The sequence below is a fragment of the Lutra lutra genome, chromosome 3 (assembly GCF_902655055.1).
Source record: "Lutra lutra chromosome 3, mLutLut1.2, whole genome shotgun sequence".
NCBI lineage: Eukaryota > Metazoa > Chordata > Mammalia > Carnivora > Mustelidae > Lutra > Lutra lutra.
The window spans coordinates 116,750,476-116,768,406 of record NC_062280.1 but is presented as its reverse complement, the minus strand read 5'-3'; the positions used below and the strand labels follow the sequence as shown (position 1 = coordinate 116,768,406).

The 17,931-nt window shown below is 38.7% G+C and overlaps 1 pseudogene; it reads right to left on the bottom strand.

Annotated features, from left to right (window-relative positions):
* Nucleotides 1-1,884: 1,884 nt before the first annotated feature.
* Nucleotides 1,885-4,679, bottom strand: LOC125095604 (F-box only protein 27-like; annotated as a pseudogene).
* Nucleotides 4,680-17,931: the final 13,252 nt, after the last annotated feature.

The window sequence follows — 17,931 nt, the reverse complement described above, 5'->3', positions numbered from 1 at the left end:
CACCCAGCCTGTGACCAAGCATCTCTGTCTCTGACGCACAGCTCCGCCTGGAGGCTCTGAACCCTGCAGAATCCTGAGCTATTCCAGGGGTGTCTCCCCGGATCTTGTGGGGTCCCCGCTCACAGAGCAGTGTCCTGTGCCATGGATTACAGTTCAAGGTAACCCTGAGTTGCGAGCTCACTCCTTGGCTCCATCTCTGTACCTGGCTTCCCCGCTCTAATACCTTGAGCTCTGTGACACTCAGACACCCCTGATCCTTCTGTGACCCTGTGGGACCTGAGGCCATGCTGACCCCGTGTGGACATCACGCTGGTTTAGCCTCTGGAGCGATGTCCATCAGTGGAGCAGACTTTTGAAAGTTCTGATTTTGTGCTCCATGGCTCTGCCACTTGCCGGGAGCCAGCCCCTCTCACCGCGGTCTATCTTCCCGTTGCTTTGGATTCACTTCTCTGCCAGTCCTACCTTTCAGAAAGTTGTCAATTTTCTGTTTCTAGAATTTTGCTCTTCTTCTCTTCAATCTCCTGTTGGATTTGTAGGTGTTTGGAATGGTTTGAAAAGCTATCTAGCTGATCTCCTGCTACCTGATGTTGTCTCAGCCTGCTACTTCTCCGCCATCTTGACTCCTCCTCTGAGTTCTTCTTACTGATGAATTAGTTAATTGATTCAAGTAACAGTTATTGACAAATCTATGTAGAAGGTATTGGTGACTTTGCTGGAAGTGCTGCAAAATTCTACTCTATGGGATTTTCGTTATACTGTGGTAGAAAAGCATAAAAAATAAACAAAAAATGTGAATAAACTAATTTCAAAAAATAAATAAGCAAACGAGCCGGTTTTGTGATGGGAAATGATGTGGATAGAGTAGTGGACCATTCAGCAGGATAATCACACAGGGCCTAATGAGATATCTTTTACTCAGAACTGAATGAAGAGGAGGCAGATGAATGATAACTAGTGGAACTTCCTTCATCTTAGGTGGGGACAACAAATTCAAAGCCTCAAAAAGAAAGGGCTGGGATCTGACGTGTTAATTTGCTGTTGAATCCCCAGGATCTGGAAAATATGGAGTACATGCTAAGTGTGAACTTAATCTATGATGGTATCTTCTTTACATTTGGAAAGATTAAATAAGGGTGAGTTTTGTTACTTGTGGAGGACACTGTACACATTTAGGAAGCTGGAAGTGATAGATGAATCTCATGCTTCCTTGAGTTTCGTTATAGTTGGCATTTCCTTAATATACTGGGGTTTTTTGCAAAATAATAAATTTATTGCATATGATCAGCAGATAGTTGTTGCTCATATATTATTCTCTCAAAGTTCATGGAAAATTTCAATATAAAATACAATTTTATACACCATACAATCACAGCGGCCTTGAGGATTTCCACACATTTTTTTTTTGTGCACGTTGACATTCAGCTGGGAGACCTGGTCCCAACCTTGAGGTTAAGTTTGCCAACCAAGGTGGCTGGACTTTTCCTAGCCATATGGATGAGATTCTACTTCTTCTTCTTCTTTTTTTTTTTTTTCAAGTATCACAATGTTGAGATTCTACTTCTGAGATGAGTAGCCTTCTCTAAAGGGACTGATAAAGCCCTCTGTAAGCAGAAAGGAGAAGAGACAGGACAGAGGGAACTGGGGCAGAACCAGGGGGCCTCTGGTGGGGGGGAGGACTGCCCTACAACAGCAGTAGGGAACTCTGAATAAAGACTTTCTTCTAGTAGTTTCTGGAAACTAAAGACGGGTCTGGTCAGAGTCCTTGAAGGGATCCCGGAGTACCCAGGATGCCAGAGAGGTACTTGTCCTGGGTTAAACAGAAGTCCTGGCCAATGGTCCCCAGTCCTAGAAGACACCGGTCAGTTTGTTGTGCCAGGACAGCCCTCAACTAAGAGATCTGGGCCCACATGACCACACTGGAATGGTCACATGGGCTTCATACTGACCAGCCCAAAACTGCCTGTCCTGGTCCTAGTGTTGGAAAGACACAAAGCTGACACCCATCTTGACGTTGGGGAACATGTGGGTGACCTGAAAGAAGACATTGTTGTTCCACTGTTGGATGGGAATGGGCACAGCAGAGAATTTATCCAGCACAGTCTGGTTGGCATCTAGAAGTTGGACAAGGAGTCGGTACATGCAGTCTTTGTTGTGTCGGGCTCCCCACCAGGGACACAAATCTCAGTCTTGCCACTATCCAGCAGCTCTGGCCACAAACCCTCTTCCTCCAGGTCCAACACCTGTTTTTTGCAACACCAGCCTAAGGAAGACAGGAAGCAGGTCTGCAAGGCAGCCTGTGGCACTATTGGCCTTTTTATCACCACCACCCAGAGGTTCCCCCCATGCTGCTCCCTCCATTTCTGAAGGCCTTCCTGGCTGCAGGGGTTGCGGATGAAGTTGCATCCCGATGGGCTATGCTGGCAGAGGTGGTCCAGAAGGCAGGGCCTGCCAACGCAGGCGGAGGTAGGGGGAGAGGATGGGGGCAGGGCAGACAGTTGGGGCAAGCAGCAGCAGGGCATCATGGTCCCAGGCCAGATTGAGCAGTCGCAGGGCCTGCCAGCCCTGACACACTCTGTGGCAGCACCCCAGCAGCATTCATGGGCCACGTGGCTCAGTACCACGAGGAGCAACTCCAGTGGCAGTTGGCTCAGGACCTGCACCTCCTTGGCTTTGGCATGGGGACTGGGGCAGGCATGCTCTGGGAGGCCAAGACACCCTTGGTCACAGCCCAGCCGGTGCCAGGCCTGTCGGTGACTTGGATCAGAGCAAGGGTTCCTTGCCTTGCCAGTGGACTCTCTCCTCTACATAACATACTGTTAATTAATTTGATTTATCAATGTGTTCTCAAATCTACAAGCAGTTTTGTCATATTGATTTCCATTTAATATGGTAATTAATTACTATTTTCATAAGAAGCAATGCAAAAAAAATTTTTACTTGAACTCTGAATGGACACAAAAGTGCTGAAGGCTTCACATAAGAAGATGGAAACATGGAAATAAACATTTGTGTAGGGGAAAAAAGACGAACGTGGGAAAGACCTTTTACATAGCCTAAGAGCAATATTTATTTAAATGCACATGAGGAATATTTTTACCACCTAATTTTTTGTTCGAACAAATTTAAATATTCCTAATGAATTATGGAAAGTGTTTAACTTGGATAATAAGTAAAAACAAGTCAACATTAAATTGTAAAAATATTGAGTTTGAAAATTCTCAGATATATTAAAATATCTTTAGCATATTGTATTTCTGGAGAGGCTACAACTGCTTTCCTTTTTGCAAACTTCCAACTTGGTTAGGTAGAATTTTTTAAAATCCTTGAAGTGAGTCACTGTGCGGAACCTCTTGACAAACATACGGAGTGCTTCTTACTGAGTGTGTCATCCTGCTACTAGGGCAATTTCATATTTGTTACCATGGCAAAATCTCAAATTACTTTTGTTTTCCACATAAATCTCAGTAGATAAATAATAAATATCATAGGCTGATATTTATCATTGCCTGAAACATAGATTTAACTTGAAGTAGTGACTTTCTATTTAAAAGAGAATATACTATACCAGTACAGAAATCTAACTTTCTTAAATCATCTCTTCCCCAGTGCATTGTCTTCCTGTTACTTAAGTATTTCCCACTTGTAACTATTGACAATCTTTTGCAATTTGTGAATTAAATTACTTCCAAGGACCACAAGAGTTTTAAATTAGTGTTTGCTTCATTTAGTACTGAAAACAATTTTCATTTAAAATTTAAAAATATTCTTATATGATATCATACTCATAATACAAAAGATATAATCCAGAGACCAAATGGTTTATTAACCAGATAGAACAGTCAGGTAATAGAAATGGAAGGAATTCACTGAGGTTTATTCCACTAGACTATAAAATCATGAAAGCAGGTACATTATATATCTTGGCTACAAATTATTACTTAATTCCCTTCAGCTTGCAAAGGCCTTATCTACTTTAGTAGGTACTTTGTAACTTTTGTTCAGTGAGCAATTTAATTGGTGATCATTGGAAAGGCAAGTAAGAAAAGTGGAATAAGAGTTTGTGAGACTTGAAGATGTTGATTAAAAAAACAAGCTTAATTAGGGGGCCTCTAGGCAGAGCTGTCTTGGTTTTGGCTCTGGTCGTGAACTCAGGGCCGTGAGATGGAGCCCTATGTCAGGCTCCATGCTCAGTGGGGAACCTACTTAGGACTTTCCCTCTCCCTCTCTCTCTGCCTCCCCTTTCTATCTCTCCCTCTCTCAAATAAAAGCATAACTGGTTTGGTCTAACAAATAAGGAGCTTAGAAATTTTCACTCCATCCTAACAAGTAAAAAGCTGAAAAATAAGGAACTCTTCTTAGATTTTTCAAAGAGTGAGTTCATGGACAAACCCCTGCTCCTAAAACATGAGAGACAGATAGGCAGATACAGAGAATTACAACCTTCCAGAACAGAAACTTCCACAGAAACCAGTGCTGGGGTTGGGAAACCTAAACGGTAGTTAGTGTATTGCTTGAAGGTATAGTGTGCTTATGACTCTGATAAGAACTCTATTGGGGAAAAAAACAAAAAAACAACTGCAAGGGGACCCAGCCATAGGGAACCTCCACACATTTGTGTGTTTTACCTCCAGGAGCTCTACCAGGTCCTCATAGTTAACAGTGGAGAAAAATTGCCTCATGCCTCTAGGAGGAGAAAAGAAAAAAAGAACCGTTTTGAAAAATACCCCTTTTATCTACATAAGAACAACCCAAAACGCTGATGGAAATCATTGAACAAAGGAAATTGAGAGAGACTCCATATTCATGGATAAAGATTCAATATGGTCAAGATAACAGTTCATCAAAAATTAGTCTATAGATTCAACCCAATCCCAGTCAAAATCTCATCAAGTTAATATATGGATATCAGCAAACTGATTCTAAATATACTTCAAAGAGCTGAAGATCAAGAATAGCCAACATAATATTGAAGGAGAAGAACAAAGTCAAAGCACAGGTAATACTCTTCTTCAAGACTTACTATAAAACTATAATAATCAAGATAGTGTGGTTATTGGTAAAAGAATAGACAGATTAATGGCATGGATTAGAGAGCCCATAGTCAGATCCATAGAAGTATGTCAACTGATCTTTGACAAAGGAACGAAGGCAATATACTAGAGCAACGAAGGTCTTTTCAACCAATAATGCTGCAACTAGATGTTCACAATGGAAAAAAAAAAAAAAAGACACAGACCATATACCACTCATGAAAATTGATTCAAAATGGATCACAGACTGAAATGTAAAATCCAAAAGTGTGTAACTCCTACAATATAGTATAGGAGAAAATCCATGGCCTGGGGTCTGGTAATGATTTTTAGGTACAACATTAAAGGCACGGTCCATGAAAGAAACAATTGACTAGCTGGACCTTATAAAATTAAGAAATTCTTCTCTACAAAAGACAATGACAAGAGCCACAGACTGGGAGAAAATGTTTACAAAAGACACATCTGATAAATGACCATTATCCAAGATATACAAAGAACTCTTAAAATGCGGCCCTAGAAAATGAACAACCCAATTAAAAATTGGACAAAAGACCTGAACAATTACCTCATCAGAGATTTATAGTTGGCAAGGAAACAGATGGGAAGATATTCAACTTCCTCTGACAACAGGAAATTTTAAGTTAGAAATGAGATGGCACCACGCACCTGTGAGAATAGACAAAATCCAAAACAGGTGATCCCAAATGCTGGAAAGGATATAGAACAACAGAATCTCTCATTCATTGATGGTGGGAATGAAATGGTACCGCCACTTTGGAAGACAGTTTGGTGGATGCTCCCCAAACTAAACATACTCTTACCATACTATCAAGCAACTATAGTCTTTGTATTTACATGAATAAATTGAAAGCATGTCAACATACAAACTTGCACATGGATGTGAATGCAGTTTTATTCATAATTGCAAAAAACTTGGAATCAAATAAGGTGTCTTTAAGTGGGTGAATAGATTTTAAAAAACAACAACTTCAGTACATCAAATGAGATTCAGTGCTACAAAGAAATAGATATCAAGCCGTAAACAGATGTGGAAGAAATTTAAATACCTATTATTAATTATAGAAGACAATATGAAAGTTCTATGTAGGATTCCACCATGACATTCTGTAAAAATAAGAATTGGGAAGCAGTTAAAGTAACTGTGTTTGCCAGGGTTTAGATGGGAGGAAGGAATGAATAGGCAGAGCAGAGGGCAAAAATGTCCCGTGTGATACTATAATGGTAGATCCACCTGATTATATAATTTATCAAGATCCACATAATGTATGACATCATTAGTGAACCTCAAGGTAAACTATCAGCTTTGGAAACTAATGACATCTTAACCTCGGTTCATTGGTCATAACAAATGTATCCTATCATTCTAGATATTGATAGTGGGGGAGGTTGTGCATTTGTGGAAATGAGGAATATGTGGAAATTCTCTGTAGTTTCTGCTCAATTTTGCTGTGCACCTAGAACTTCTCTTAAAAATGCAAGTGTTTGTTTTGTTTTGTTTGTTTGTTAGTTTAAAAAATAAAGAATGTGTATTCTGCTACTTTTGTATGGTATATTCTATAAATATTTATTAAGTCCATTTGGTCTAAAATGTTGTTTAAGGCCAATGTTTATTTACTAAATTTTCTGCCTGTGATATAAGTAGGGTAGTATTAAAGTCCTCTACTATTATTATCAATTTCTCCTTTAGGTCTTTTATATTTTATATTTTGGTGTGTGGAGCTTTTATTGATGATATATTTTATGTCTTTGTATTTTGTGTATCCCTTAACTATGTATTGTAGTTCCTGTTAATTTTACTACTCTTGTCTTTTAACCCAAATACTAGCTTTATAAGTGGTTAATCTGCTACTTTTACTATATGTTTGCTTTTACCAGTGAGGTTTTAGTTGCACATGTTTTCTTGATATTAGTTAATGACTTTCAGTTCTGTTTAAAAAATTATCTTTAACATTTCCTCCAAGGCCAATTTAGTGAATGATGAAATCCTTTAGCTTTTTCTTGTCTGGAAAGCTCTTTATCTTTCCTTCAATTCTGAGTGACTGCTTGGCCAGGCATTCTTCCTTGGAACTTTGTTCCTCTCAGCACTTTGGCTATGTCATGCCATTCTTTCCTGGCCTGGAAAGTTTCTGCAGAAAAATCAGATGATCTTCTCATAGGGCTTCCCTTGTATATAACAAGTTGGTTTTTTTCTTGCCGTTTTTAAGGTACTGTCTTTAACTTTTGATATTTTAACTAATGTCTTGGTGTGGATCTCTTTACCTTATTTGGAACTCTCTCTGCTTCCTGGACCTGAATGTCTGTTTTCTTTTCAGGTCAGGGAAGTGTTCAGCCATTATTTCCTCAAATAAATTTTCTGCCCCTTTCTCTCTCTCATTTCCTTCTGAAACACTTATAGTGGGAATATTATCCCACCTGATATTGTCCCATAAGTCTCTTAACATATCTTTACTTTTTAAAGTTCTATTTTTTTCTCTCTCTCTTTCTTTCTTTCTTTCTTTCTTTCTTCCTTCCTTCCTTCCTTTCTTCCTTCCTTTCTTTCTTTCTTTAATTAACCAATCCTTCATGGTACTTATCCTATGATGTACAAGGATGCCCACTCTCAACACTCTTCTTCAACAAAGTGTTAGAAGTCCTAGCAACAGCAACCAGACAACAAAGAGAAATAAAAGGTATTCGTATTGGCAAAGAAGAAGTCAAACTCTCTCTCTTCGCAGATGACATGATACTTTATATTGAGACCCCAAAAGACTCCACCCCCAAACTACTAAAACTCATGTAGCAATTCAGTAATGTGGCAGGATACAAAATCAATGTACAGAAATCTGTTGCTTTCTTATACACTAACAATGAAAATACAGAAAGGGAAATTGGAGAATTGATTCTGTTTACGATAGCACCAAGAACCATAAGGTACCTGGGCATAAACCTAACCAAAGAGGTAAAGGATCTGTGCTCAAGGAACTCCAGAACACTCATGAAAGAACTTGAAGAAGACACAAAAAAATGGAAGACCATTCCATGCTCATGGATCGGAAGGATAAACATTCTTAGAGTTCTATTTTCTTTTTGTTTTTCTGTTTGGATGAATTCTGTGCCCTGTTGTTGAGCTTGCGAAACAGTTGACTTCATCCAGTCTTTTGTTGAACCTCTCTAATGTACTTTTTAATTTAGCTGTTGTATTCCTCAGACATCTGATTGGTACTTACTTATATTTTCTTTCTCTCTGTTGAAATTCTCACAGTGTTCACCCTGTGAGTTTCTCCTGAGTTTAGTGAGAATCTTTATAATTGTTACTTATAGATTAGTAGATTAGTTATATCCATTAATTTTCCCCCTGAGGTTTTGTCTTGTTCTCCCATTTGGGACATAGTCATTTCTCTGTCTCTATTTTATTTGACTCTCTGTGTTTGTTTCTGTGTATTATGTGAAACAGGTACCTCTCCTAGACGCGAAGGAGTGGCCTTGTATAGGAGATGAGATATCATTCAACCTTGCCTAACACTTGATAGTCTCTTGAACCTTTGTGATTGGCTCAGTAGCTTCATTTATTCTTCCTAGATATTAACTGTTGAGGGTGTGCCAAGACTTGTTGTGTTGCAAAGGGAAGAATCTCAGTCAACATTTAGCTTCAGGCTGACTGGAAGCCAGATCCTTAGGCAACTGCTTTTAGCATATGTAAACACATATACAATCCTGTGGGACCAAAATCATAGGCTCTGCTGATCTTCAGACCAAGAGATGTGGAGGTGTCTTCAGCACTCATTTACAAGAATTGGTGTTTCAGATGAGTTTATATATTCCTTTCTGGGAGGTACATGTTGGCTTTAGTGAGGCCAAGGGAGGACACTAAGATGTCCACATTCCCCAACAGCACCTCTGTAGCTTCCAGATGTGTAGCATACCTGAAGTTTATATCTTCAGATTGAAGCTTTAGCAAAAGTATTTTTTTAATAGGCAGACAAAGGGTACATTTCCATCAGCCTTTGTGCAGTGCACTGGGTGTGATAGCCTGTTCTGAACCGACTTTCTGATTGTAGCAGTTGCATGGGGTCCAGGAATACATGCTCCTCTGACCTCCAGAGCCAGGCAATCAGGAGGCATCTCCTGTGTGGACTACATTTGCCCACTAGTTTTAGCAAGACCTTGGGAAAGTGATGATGGTGGGGCTTGTTTGAGGCTTTAGTGATACAGGAGAAGTGTGCTAGAGCAGGAGACGCCTACTGCAGGGATGAGTACTGAGCTAGGCATGCCTGCAGCTTTAGCAAGGGTATGTCTTGGGCATCAGCACTACCAAGATGGAGGGAGAATGCAAAAATGGCACTCATCAACACCTTTATCTTCAAAGTTCTACTGGTCCCACCCCTCTAGCAGATACTTCAAAATTAGCAAATACATCTCCTTCAATTAGAGTCTGGTCACTTCCCAAACTATTGCCTTTGTGCTGAATCCCAGAAAGTCAGTCCATGCACAAGCCCCTCAGGGGCACTTGGGTGGCTGAGTCAGTTAAGCGACTGCCTTGGGACCATCTGCCTTTGGCTCAGGTCATGATCCTGGGGTCCCAGGATCTGGCCATGTTGCAATCCCTGCTCAGTGGGGAGACTGTCTCTCTCCCTCTGACCCATCCCCCATTCCTGTGATATCTATCTATTATCTATCTATCTATCTATCTATCTATCATCTCTCTCTCTCTCTCAAATAAATGGGTAAAATCTTTAAAAAGAAAAAAAAAAAAAAACAGAGTATCTCAGATCACTACTATCCGTCAGACCGTGTGGATGTAAGCCTATTTGTTTCTAAAGCCAGACTTGTCTTTCCAATGCAGGTCTCAAAGTTTGGGGTGCCTGATGTGGGGCATAAATATCTCAGTTCTTGGAGAGAAATTTCATAACTGTGATCTCCCTCCTTATTGTGTGTCCATGTGCTGAGTTGGGGTTTTAGGCAAGACTTTATCTCTATCTCTCACACTCATCTTAATGTGGTCCTTTTATCCCTAGTTGTGGAAGGAGCTATTCAGGCAGTTTCAATACTTTTTCAGTGGGAATTATTCCATATGTAGCTATACATTTGGTATGTCCTTATGAGGAGGTGAGTTCAGGCTCTTCCTTTGTGTCCATGCTGGACCCCCCTCCCATGGTTGTCTGCAAAGTTCAAGAACAGAATATCAAAAGAGCACTACCTTTTTTTAGATGTCTCAGCAGACTGCAAACTGATTTTTATGAAAGAGACAGCCATACAGACTTAATTGTGGTTAATTTCTGTAAACCTTTATGTAAAATCCTCTGATTCTGTGTTTTATCATAGGTAAACTGGGTTATAACAAGAAGATAGTACACATTAAATGAAACAACACATGGGGAAACAGTTATGTATCTGACACCTAGTAAGCACTTATATTTCAATTCTTGTTGATATTGATATTAGATCTAATCTGAAGCAGAATTATAGAATAAAAGGGCAATGTGGGTTTTTTAAATCTATAGCTAATGTCTGGGTGATTGCTTGTAATAAAAAGATGGATTTATTTTTCCCTTATATGATCTTTATTCTCAAATATAAGCACAAGGTACCCCTACACTGAAAGATGATTAAGACATCATTCTTATTTTCTTAAGATTTTACTTATTTATTTGACAGAGATCACAAGTAGGCAGAGAGGCAGGCAGAGAGAGAGGAAGGGAAGCAGGCTCCCTGCTGAGCAGAGAGCCCGATGTGGGGCTCGATCCCAGGACCCTGGGATCATGGCCTGAGCCAAAGGCAGAGGCTTTAACCCACTGAGCCACCCAGGAGCCCCAAGATGTCATTCTTAATGGCAGGTATGGTGTTGCCCCTATAGGTTAACAGGTAGGTCTCAAGATGATTTATCCATTACGACTTTGCACATAGTTGAGAAGAAACAAAACAGGAAAGTAAAGCTCTTGTTAGACCCAAAAGTGTGCTATGTTAAATGCACATAGGATTTATCAACTTTACAAATGCTTAGAGACCAGGTAATAAGTGTCTTCCTCATTTCCCACTCCATACTACTATAATAAATCCTATCAATTAAAACATAGTATATCTAGTTCCCTGACTTCTGAGGAATGGAATAGCATCCTAAGTAAATTAGGCTATAATGCTTTTTCAACATATCGATCCATTAAAACCCAAAGAAAAACCTCAATCCCACCTGTAAACAGTATCCCAGGGTTTACAAAAAGTCTCATCCAAAGTAAAACAGATTCTACTTTCTTTTACTACCTCTGAGAAAATGCATAGGAAATGAGATAGTATTAATGAAACCAAGGCAAATCATTCAGGTCATAGGTTCACCTTGTGTGAGCTGGTACATTCCTTGAAGCCTAATATATAAATGTAAACCTTGGCTCAGGGCTTTTCTCGCAGGAGCCAGATAAACATAGATCTTTACCAAAAGAGATTTGGTCTTCTTGAGAATGTTAATAATGCCCCCTCCCTGGCCCCTCACCCATAAGAGTTTGGCTGAACACATACACATGTAAGATTATCTTGTTTCTCTCCTGCAGACAGAACAATGATTTAGCACTTTACCAATATGCGTGTCATATGTACTGTAAATCACTATTTTATATTGCTATGACCTTGCAAGATATAAAGTAATGTTAAGGTCAGAAATAGCACTTACATAAGTACTTTCTCATCTGCAAAGAGGGTTCACACGTGTTACCTCACTTATCTATATATCACAACTAGTCAAAACCTCCACCAACGGGCGCCTGGGTGGCTCAGTCAGTAAGTGTCTGCCTTTAGTCCGGACATGATCCTGGAGTCCTGGGATCGAGCCCCGCATTGGTCTCCCTGCTTGGTGGGGGGAGCCCCCTGCTTGTTCCCTCTCTCACTGTGTCTCTCTCTGAAGGGAGTTGGGGGAAATTGGAAGGGGAGGTGAACCATGAGAGACTATGGACTCTGAAAAACAAACTGAGGGGCTTGAAGCGGTGGGGGTGGGAGGTTGGGGGAACCAGGTGGTGGGTATTAGAGAGGGCACGGATTGCATGGAGCACTGGGTGCGGTGCAAAAACAATGAATACTGTTATGCTGAAAATAAATAAAAAAAATAGTATTAAAAAAAAAACCCTCCACCAAGTTCTCCAGATTTTTAAAAATAAAATGCACTTAATTATTGATGTCCCACTATTGTATCAGTTCCATTCAAACAGTATTGATATAAACTTATTCAGTGCTGGGAATTGTGTACTGGGAGGTTGTGTTGTGATGATGATAATGATAACTGGGATCATATAATGATGATCCTGATTATCCTAAAGATGGTAATGCTGATTGTAGCATTTTAAGGATGATTTCCATGTGCTATGTTCTCCTCATACATACCAGGATCTATTTCTGTAATGTCTAATTTGTTTTCCCTTCTTTACTTTCCATTTCAATGCCAGTGATGTCTTCTGGAGTCTTTATAGTATGTTGTGATATCTGATAAGAAAGTTTTTGTTCAGTGTTCTTTTCCAAAATTTTCTTAGTGATTCTTAAACATTTATTTTCTAATTGAAATTATAAGGTCCCTTACTTGTCAGTTCCTCTCAAACTCCTTTCCTTTACCAGAAGTTCTGCTCCATTGTGAATCTATGAGAATGGAATTAACATGTACTCATTATTTTTGGAACAACTGGCATATTAATGGTATTAAGGCTTCCTTTCAAGACTATGATATGGTTTGAAAAAGTTCATTGTGTTTTATGTTTTTCGATGAGATACTATATATGTAGATCCTGCGCCTTTACTGTTAAATGCATTCCCATACATTTTACAGTTTTTGTTGCTAATATGAATGGAAGATGTTTTCTCTTCTTACTGCCCCTAAATGTTTACTGCTGAATTAGAAACATTATTGAAGTGCTTATTTTTGTTTATCAAATGTGTAGGAACTTTATGTCTTATTTTTTCTAACAGTTTCTTTTTTAACAAGAGTACTTTGTTTCTATTTATTAAAAAATCATATAAGCCATGATTCTTATTACTTATATATTATAAATATTGCTTATTTCATTGCCGGATTGCATTTGTTAGAAACCTTGAGGCAATACTGGAAAATAATGATGATAGTGCATATTCCTGTATGATTCTTGGATTTAAATGAAATGGTTTTGGTGTCTTTATCTATGGTAATATTTAATTTTGATGACAACTTTACTATATTAAGTAATTTTGTTCCATTCAAATTTATAATTTTATTGAAGTTCTTAAGGACTAACATATGTATACTGCATGGTTATGTCAATTATATCCCTAAATGCACTGATGTAGTGAACCACGTTGATATATTTCATGATAACACTGCTGAAATTATCCCGGTTTGGTCATGGCATAATGGTCTTTTAATATTTTAGTAATATCTTTTTGCTAGTGTTAATTTAAGGGTCTGGAAGGAAGCTACGGTAGTCTTACTAGGAGAACTTACCAGGAATACCAGAACATCTTACCAGTCTCACCAGGCTCTGCAGGCCACTCTTGGTCTTGCCAGTGGTGATGTGAAGTCCATCATACTTGCCTGTCAAAACACCTGTCCTGGATAAATGCAATTCTTCACCTAGTCTTGCCGCCCCTGAGCCTCATTATTACTTTCTGTTCATGACTGCTAGTCTCCTGTAGGTCATTAATGTTATCTAGAAGTCCTACTAGAATTCCCTAATCCATTGACCTTACCAATCTCCTTGTTATCTATTTCATATCTGCTCCTATACCCCCAAATCTAGAATCTTCTCCCAAATATTCATCTCAAATAATTTTGATTTAGTAATAAAGGGAAGAATAGTTACATGAAAGTCATAATATTCCCAGAATTTCCAACTCACAAATGCTCTCAAATAATCTATAATCTGCTCATTCTCATGTTCAGATAATGAACAAGGGGACATACTAAGTCACAGTTTAAGGAAAATTGATAACATACAAACACTGAGAAAAAATTAATCTCTCTTTTATTTCAGTCCCTTTAAACAAGCAGAGCAATCTTCAAAATTTGAACAAGTATTAATTGAATTATTCAACTAATTAAATAAAATTAAATTATTCAATTTCAATTGAAAATTGAAGACAATTTGACAAATAATAGCTAATACTAAAACATAGTGTTTTTATGTGAACAGACATAGTTATAACCACTTTACATATAGTATCTGGTTCAATCCACAGAGTAATTTCAAAAATCAGAAATCACTAATGTCCACATTGTAGAAGTGAGAAATGGGAGGCACAGACAAAATAAACTTGTCTAATGTCACATAGTTACTAAGAGGTGTCGGCAGGATTTGAACACAAGTAGCATGGCTGTTATTCCTTTCCTGTGGGGACTAGTGAAGGAGAGAAGATGGTGAAAGTGGTGAGAAATGTTCAAATAAATTCTCTTCTCATAGAAATCAGGAGTAGAGAAAAGAGTTGTCCCACGTTTTATCCCATAAATTTATGAAGATCAACAAAATGGCAGTTTGGTCCTTGTCTCTCAAGTGAAATGATCAGCAGTGTGTTTGGACAGTCTCCTATTTTTTAAGATGTCACTCACACATAGTGATCATTTCTGTTTTGAGCATTCTCTTGGGATCAAATGTGGATAATATAAATTTTGTCTCCAAAGTTTCTAAAATAGATCAAAATCATGTATGAATTAAAGTCAGTCTGAGGCCACTGAGTCCCCAAAGCCTGAGTCACTCTCTCTTCTCTTTCTTAACCAATAGTGTTATGCCCACCACATAACATAATTTATTAGAGACTGCAGAGAGATTATATGTCATTAAGCTATTCCAAGATGCAACATCAAGATGCCAGCATTTGAATACACATTCCCTGTGAACTTTGCAGAAAGAAACTTAAGTCTATATATTATTCATATTTTTACTCAAAAAATCAAGTTATTCTGATGGATTCCTGTCTCACGTTGAGGTCTTTTATCCATTTTGAGTTTATCTTTGTGTATGGTGTAAGAGAATGGTCGGGTTTCATTCTTCAACATACAGCTGTCCAGTTTTCCCAGCACCATTTATTGAAGAGACTTTTTTTCCACTGAATATTTTTTCCTGTTTTGTCGAAGATTAACTGACCATAGAGTTGAGGGTCCATATCTGGGCTCTCTACTCTGTTCCCTGGTCTACGTGTCTGTTTTTATGCGAGTACCATGCTGTCTTGATGATCACAGCTTTGTAGTAAAGCTTGTAATCAGGCAACGTGATGTCCCCAGTTTTATTTTTGTTTTTCAACATTTCCTTAGCGACTCAGGGTCTCTTCTGATTCCATAGAAATTTTAGGATTATTTGCTCCAACTCTTTGAAAAATACCAGTGGTATTTTGATCGGAATGGCATTAAAAGTATAGATTGCTCTAGGCAGTATAGACATTTTAACAAAGTTTATTCTTCCGATCCAAGAGCATGGAATGGTCTTCCATCTTTTTGTGTCTTCTTCAATTTCTTTCGTGAGTGTTCTGTAGTTCCTCAAGTATAGTTCCTTTACCACTTTGGTTAGGTTGATTCCCAGGTGTCTTATGGTTCTTATGCTGTAGTAAATGGAATCGATTTCTCTAATTTCCATTTCTGTATTTTCATTGTTAGTGTATAAGAAAGCCACTGATTTCTGTACATTGACTTTGTATCCTGCCATGTTGCTGAATTGCTGTATGAGTTCTAGTAGTTTGGGGGTGGAGTCTTTTGGGTTTTCCATATAAAGCATCATGTCATCTGCGAAGAGAGAGAGTTTGACTTCTTCATTGCCAATTTGGATCCCTTTTATTTCTCTTTGTTGTCTGATTGCTGTTGCTAGGACTTCTACTACTATGTTGAACAAGAGTGGTGAGAGTGGGCATCCTTGTCATGTTCCTGATCTCAAAGGGAAGGCTGCAAGCCTTTTCCCATTGAGGATGGTATTTGCTGTGGTTCTTTCCTAGATAGATTTTATGAAGTTCAGGAATATTCCCTCTATCCCTATACTTTGAAGCGTTTTAATCAGGAACGGATGCTGGATTTTGTCAAATGCTTTTTCTGCATCAACTGAGAGGACCATGTGGTTCTTCTCTCTTCTCTTATTGATTTGTTCTATCACATTGATTGATTTGCGGATGTTGAACAATCCTTGTAACCCAGGGATGAATCCCACCTGGTCATGGTGGTTAGTCTTTTTAATGTGCTGTTGGATCCTGTTTGCTAGGATCTTGTTGAGAATCTTAGCATCCATATTCATCAGTGATATTGGTCTGAAATTCTCCTTTTTGGTAGGGTCTTTGCCTGTTTGGGGATCAGGGTAATGCTGGCTTCATAGAAAGAATCTCGATGTTTTCCTCGCTGTTTCAATTTATTGAAACAGCTTCAGGAGAATAGGTGTTATTTCTTCTTTGAAAGTTTGGTAGAATTCCCCAGGGAACCCGTCAGATCCTGGGCTCTTGTTTTTTGGGATGTTTTTGATCACTGCTTCAATCACGTTACAAGAGATGGGTCTATTCAGGTTGTCAATTTCTTCCTGGTTCAATTTTGGGAGTTTATAGTTTTCCAGGAATGCATCCATTTCAACTAGGTTGATTAACTTATTGGCATATAACTGTTGATAATAACTTCTGATGATTGTTTCTACTTCCTTGGTGTTAGTTGTGATCTCTCCCTTTTCATTCATAATTTTATGAAATTGGGCTTTCTCTCTTTTCTTTTGAGGTCCATCTGGTCCAATGTGTCATTCAATGCTCTTGTTTCTTTATTGATTTTCTGCTTCGATGATATGTCTATTTCTGAAAGAGGCATGTTAAGATCTCCTACTATTACTGTATTCATATCAATATGAATCTTTATCTTGATTAACAATTTTCTTATGTAATTGGCTGCTCCCTTATTGGGGGGATAGATATTTACAATTGTTATATCATCTTGGTGGATTGTCCCTTTAAGAATGATGTAGTGTCCTACTGTATCTCTGACTACAGTCTTTAGTTTAAAATCTAATTTATCTGATATGAGAATCGCTACCCCGGCCTTTGGCATGAAAGTCGCTTTTCCATCCCTTCACTTTCAGTCTGGGTGTATCTTTAGGTTCAAAATGGGTCTCTTGTAGACAACATATGGATGGGTCCTGTCGTTTTATCCAATCTGCAATTCTGTGTCGTTTGATGGGCGCATTTAGGCCATTCACATTGAGAGTGATTATTGATAGATACCTTTTATTGACATCGTGTTACCTTTGAAGTCTTTCTTTCTGTAGATTGTCTCTATATTTCTGTTCAATGCTATTCTTAGGATTTTTCCTCTTTTATAGAACCCCCCTTAATATTTCCTGCAGTGTCGGCTTGGTGGTTGCATAGTCTTTTAAGCCTTGCCGGTCTTGGAAACTCTATATCTCCATCCATTTTGAATGTCAGTCTTGCTGGATAAAGTATTCTTGGCTGCATGTTCTTCTCATTTAGTGCCCTGAATGTATTTTGCCAGCCCTTTCTGGCTTGCCAGGTCTCTGTGGACAGGTCTGATGTTATTCTGATGGGCTTTCCTCTGTAAGTAAGGAGCCTCTTTGTCCTAGTGGTGTTCAAGTGATTGTATCTACAATTATGATTCCTCAGTTTGACTACGAGGTGCCTTGATGTATTTTTGGAATCTATAATCTTGGGGGGAGACTGTTCGGCCTCTAGTACATGAACGCTGGGTCCATTCACGAGATTGCGAAAATTTTCATAAAGAACTTATTCCACTATATCTTCTAGACTTCTTTCTTTCTCCTCCCCTTCAGGGATTCCAATAATTCTGACGTTGGAATGTTTCATGGCATCATTTATTTTCCTGATTCTGTTTGTGGCTTCTAAGCTGTTTGTTCCAGGCTTCCTCCTGATTCTTTCTCTCTATCTATTTGTCCTCCAGATCACTAATTCTATCTTCTGTCTCAGTTAC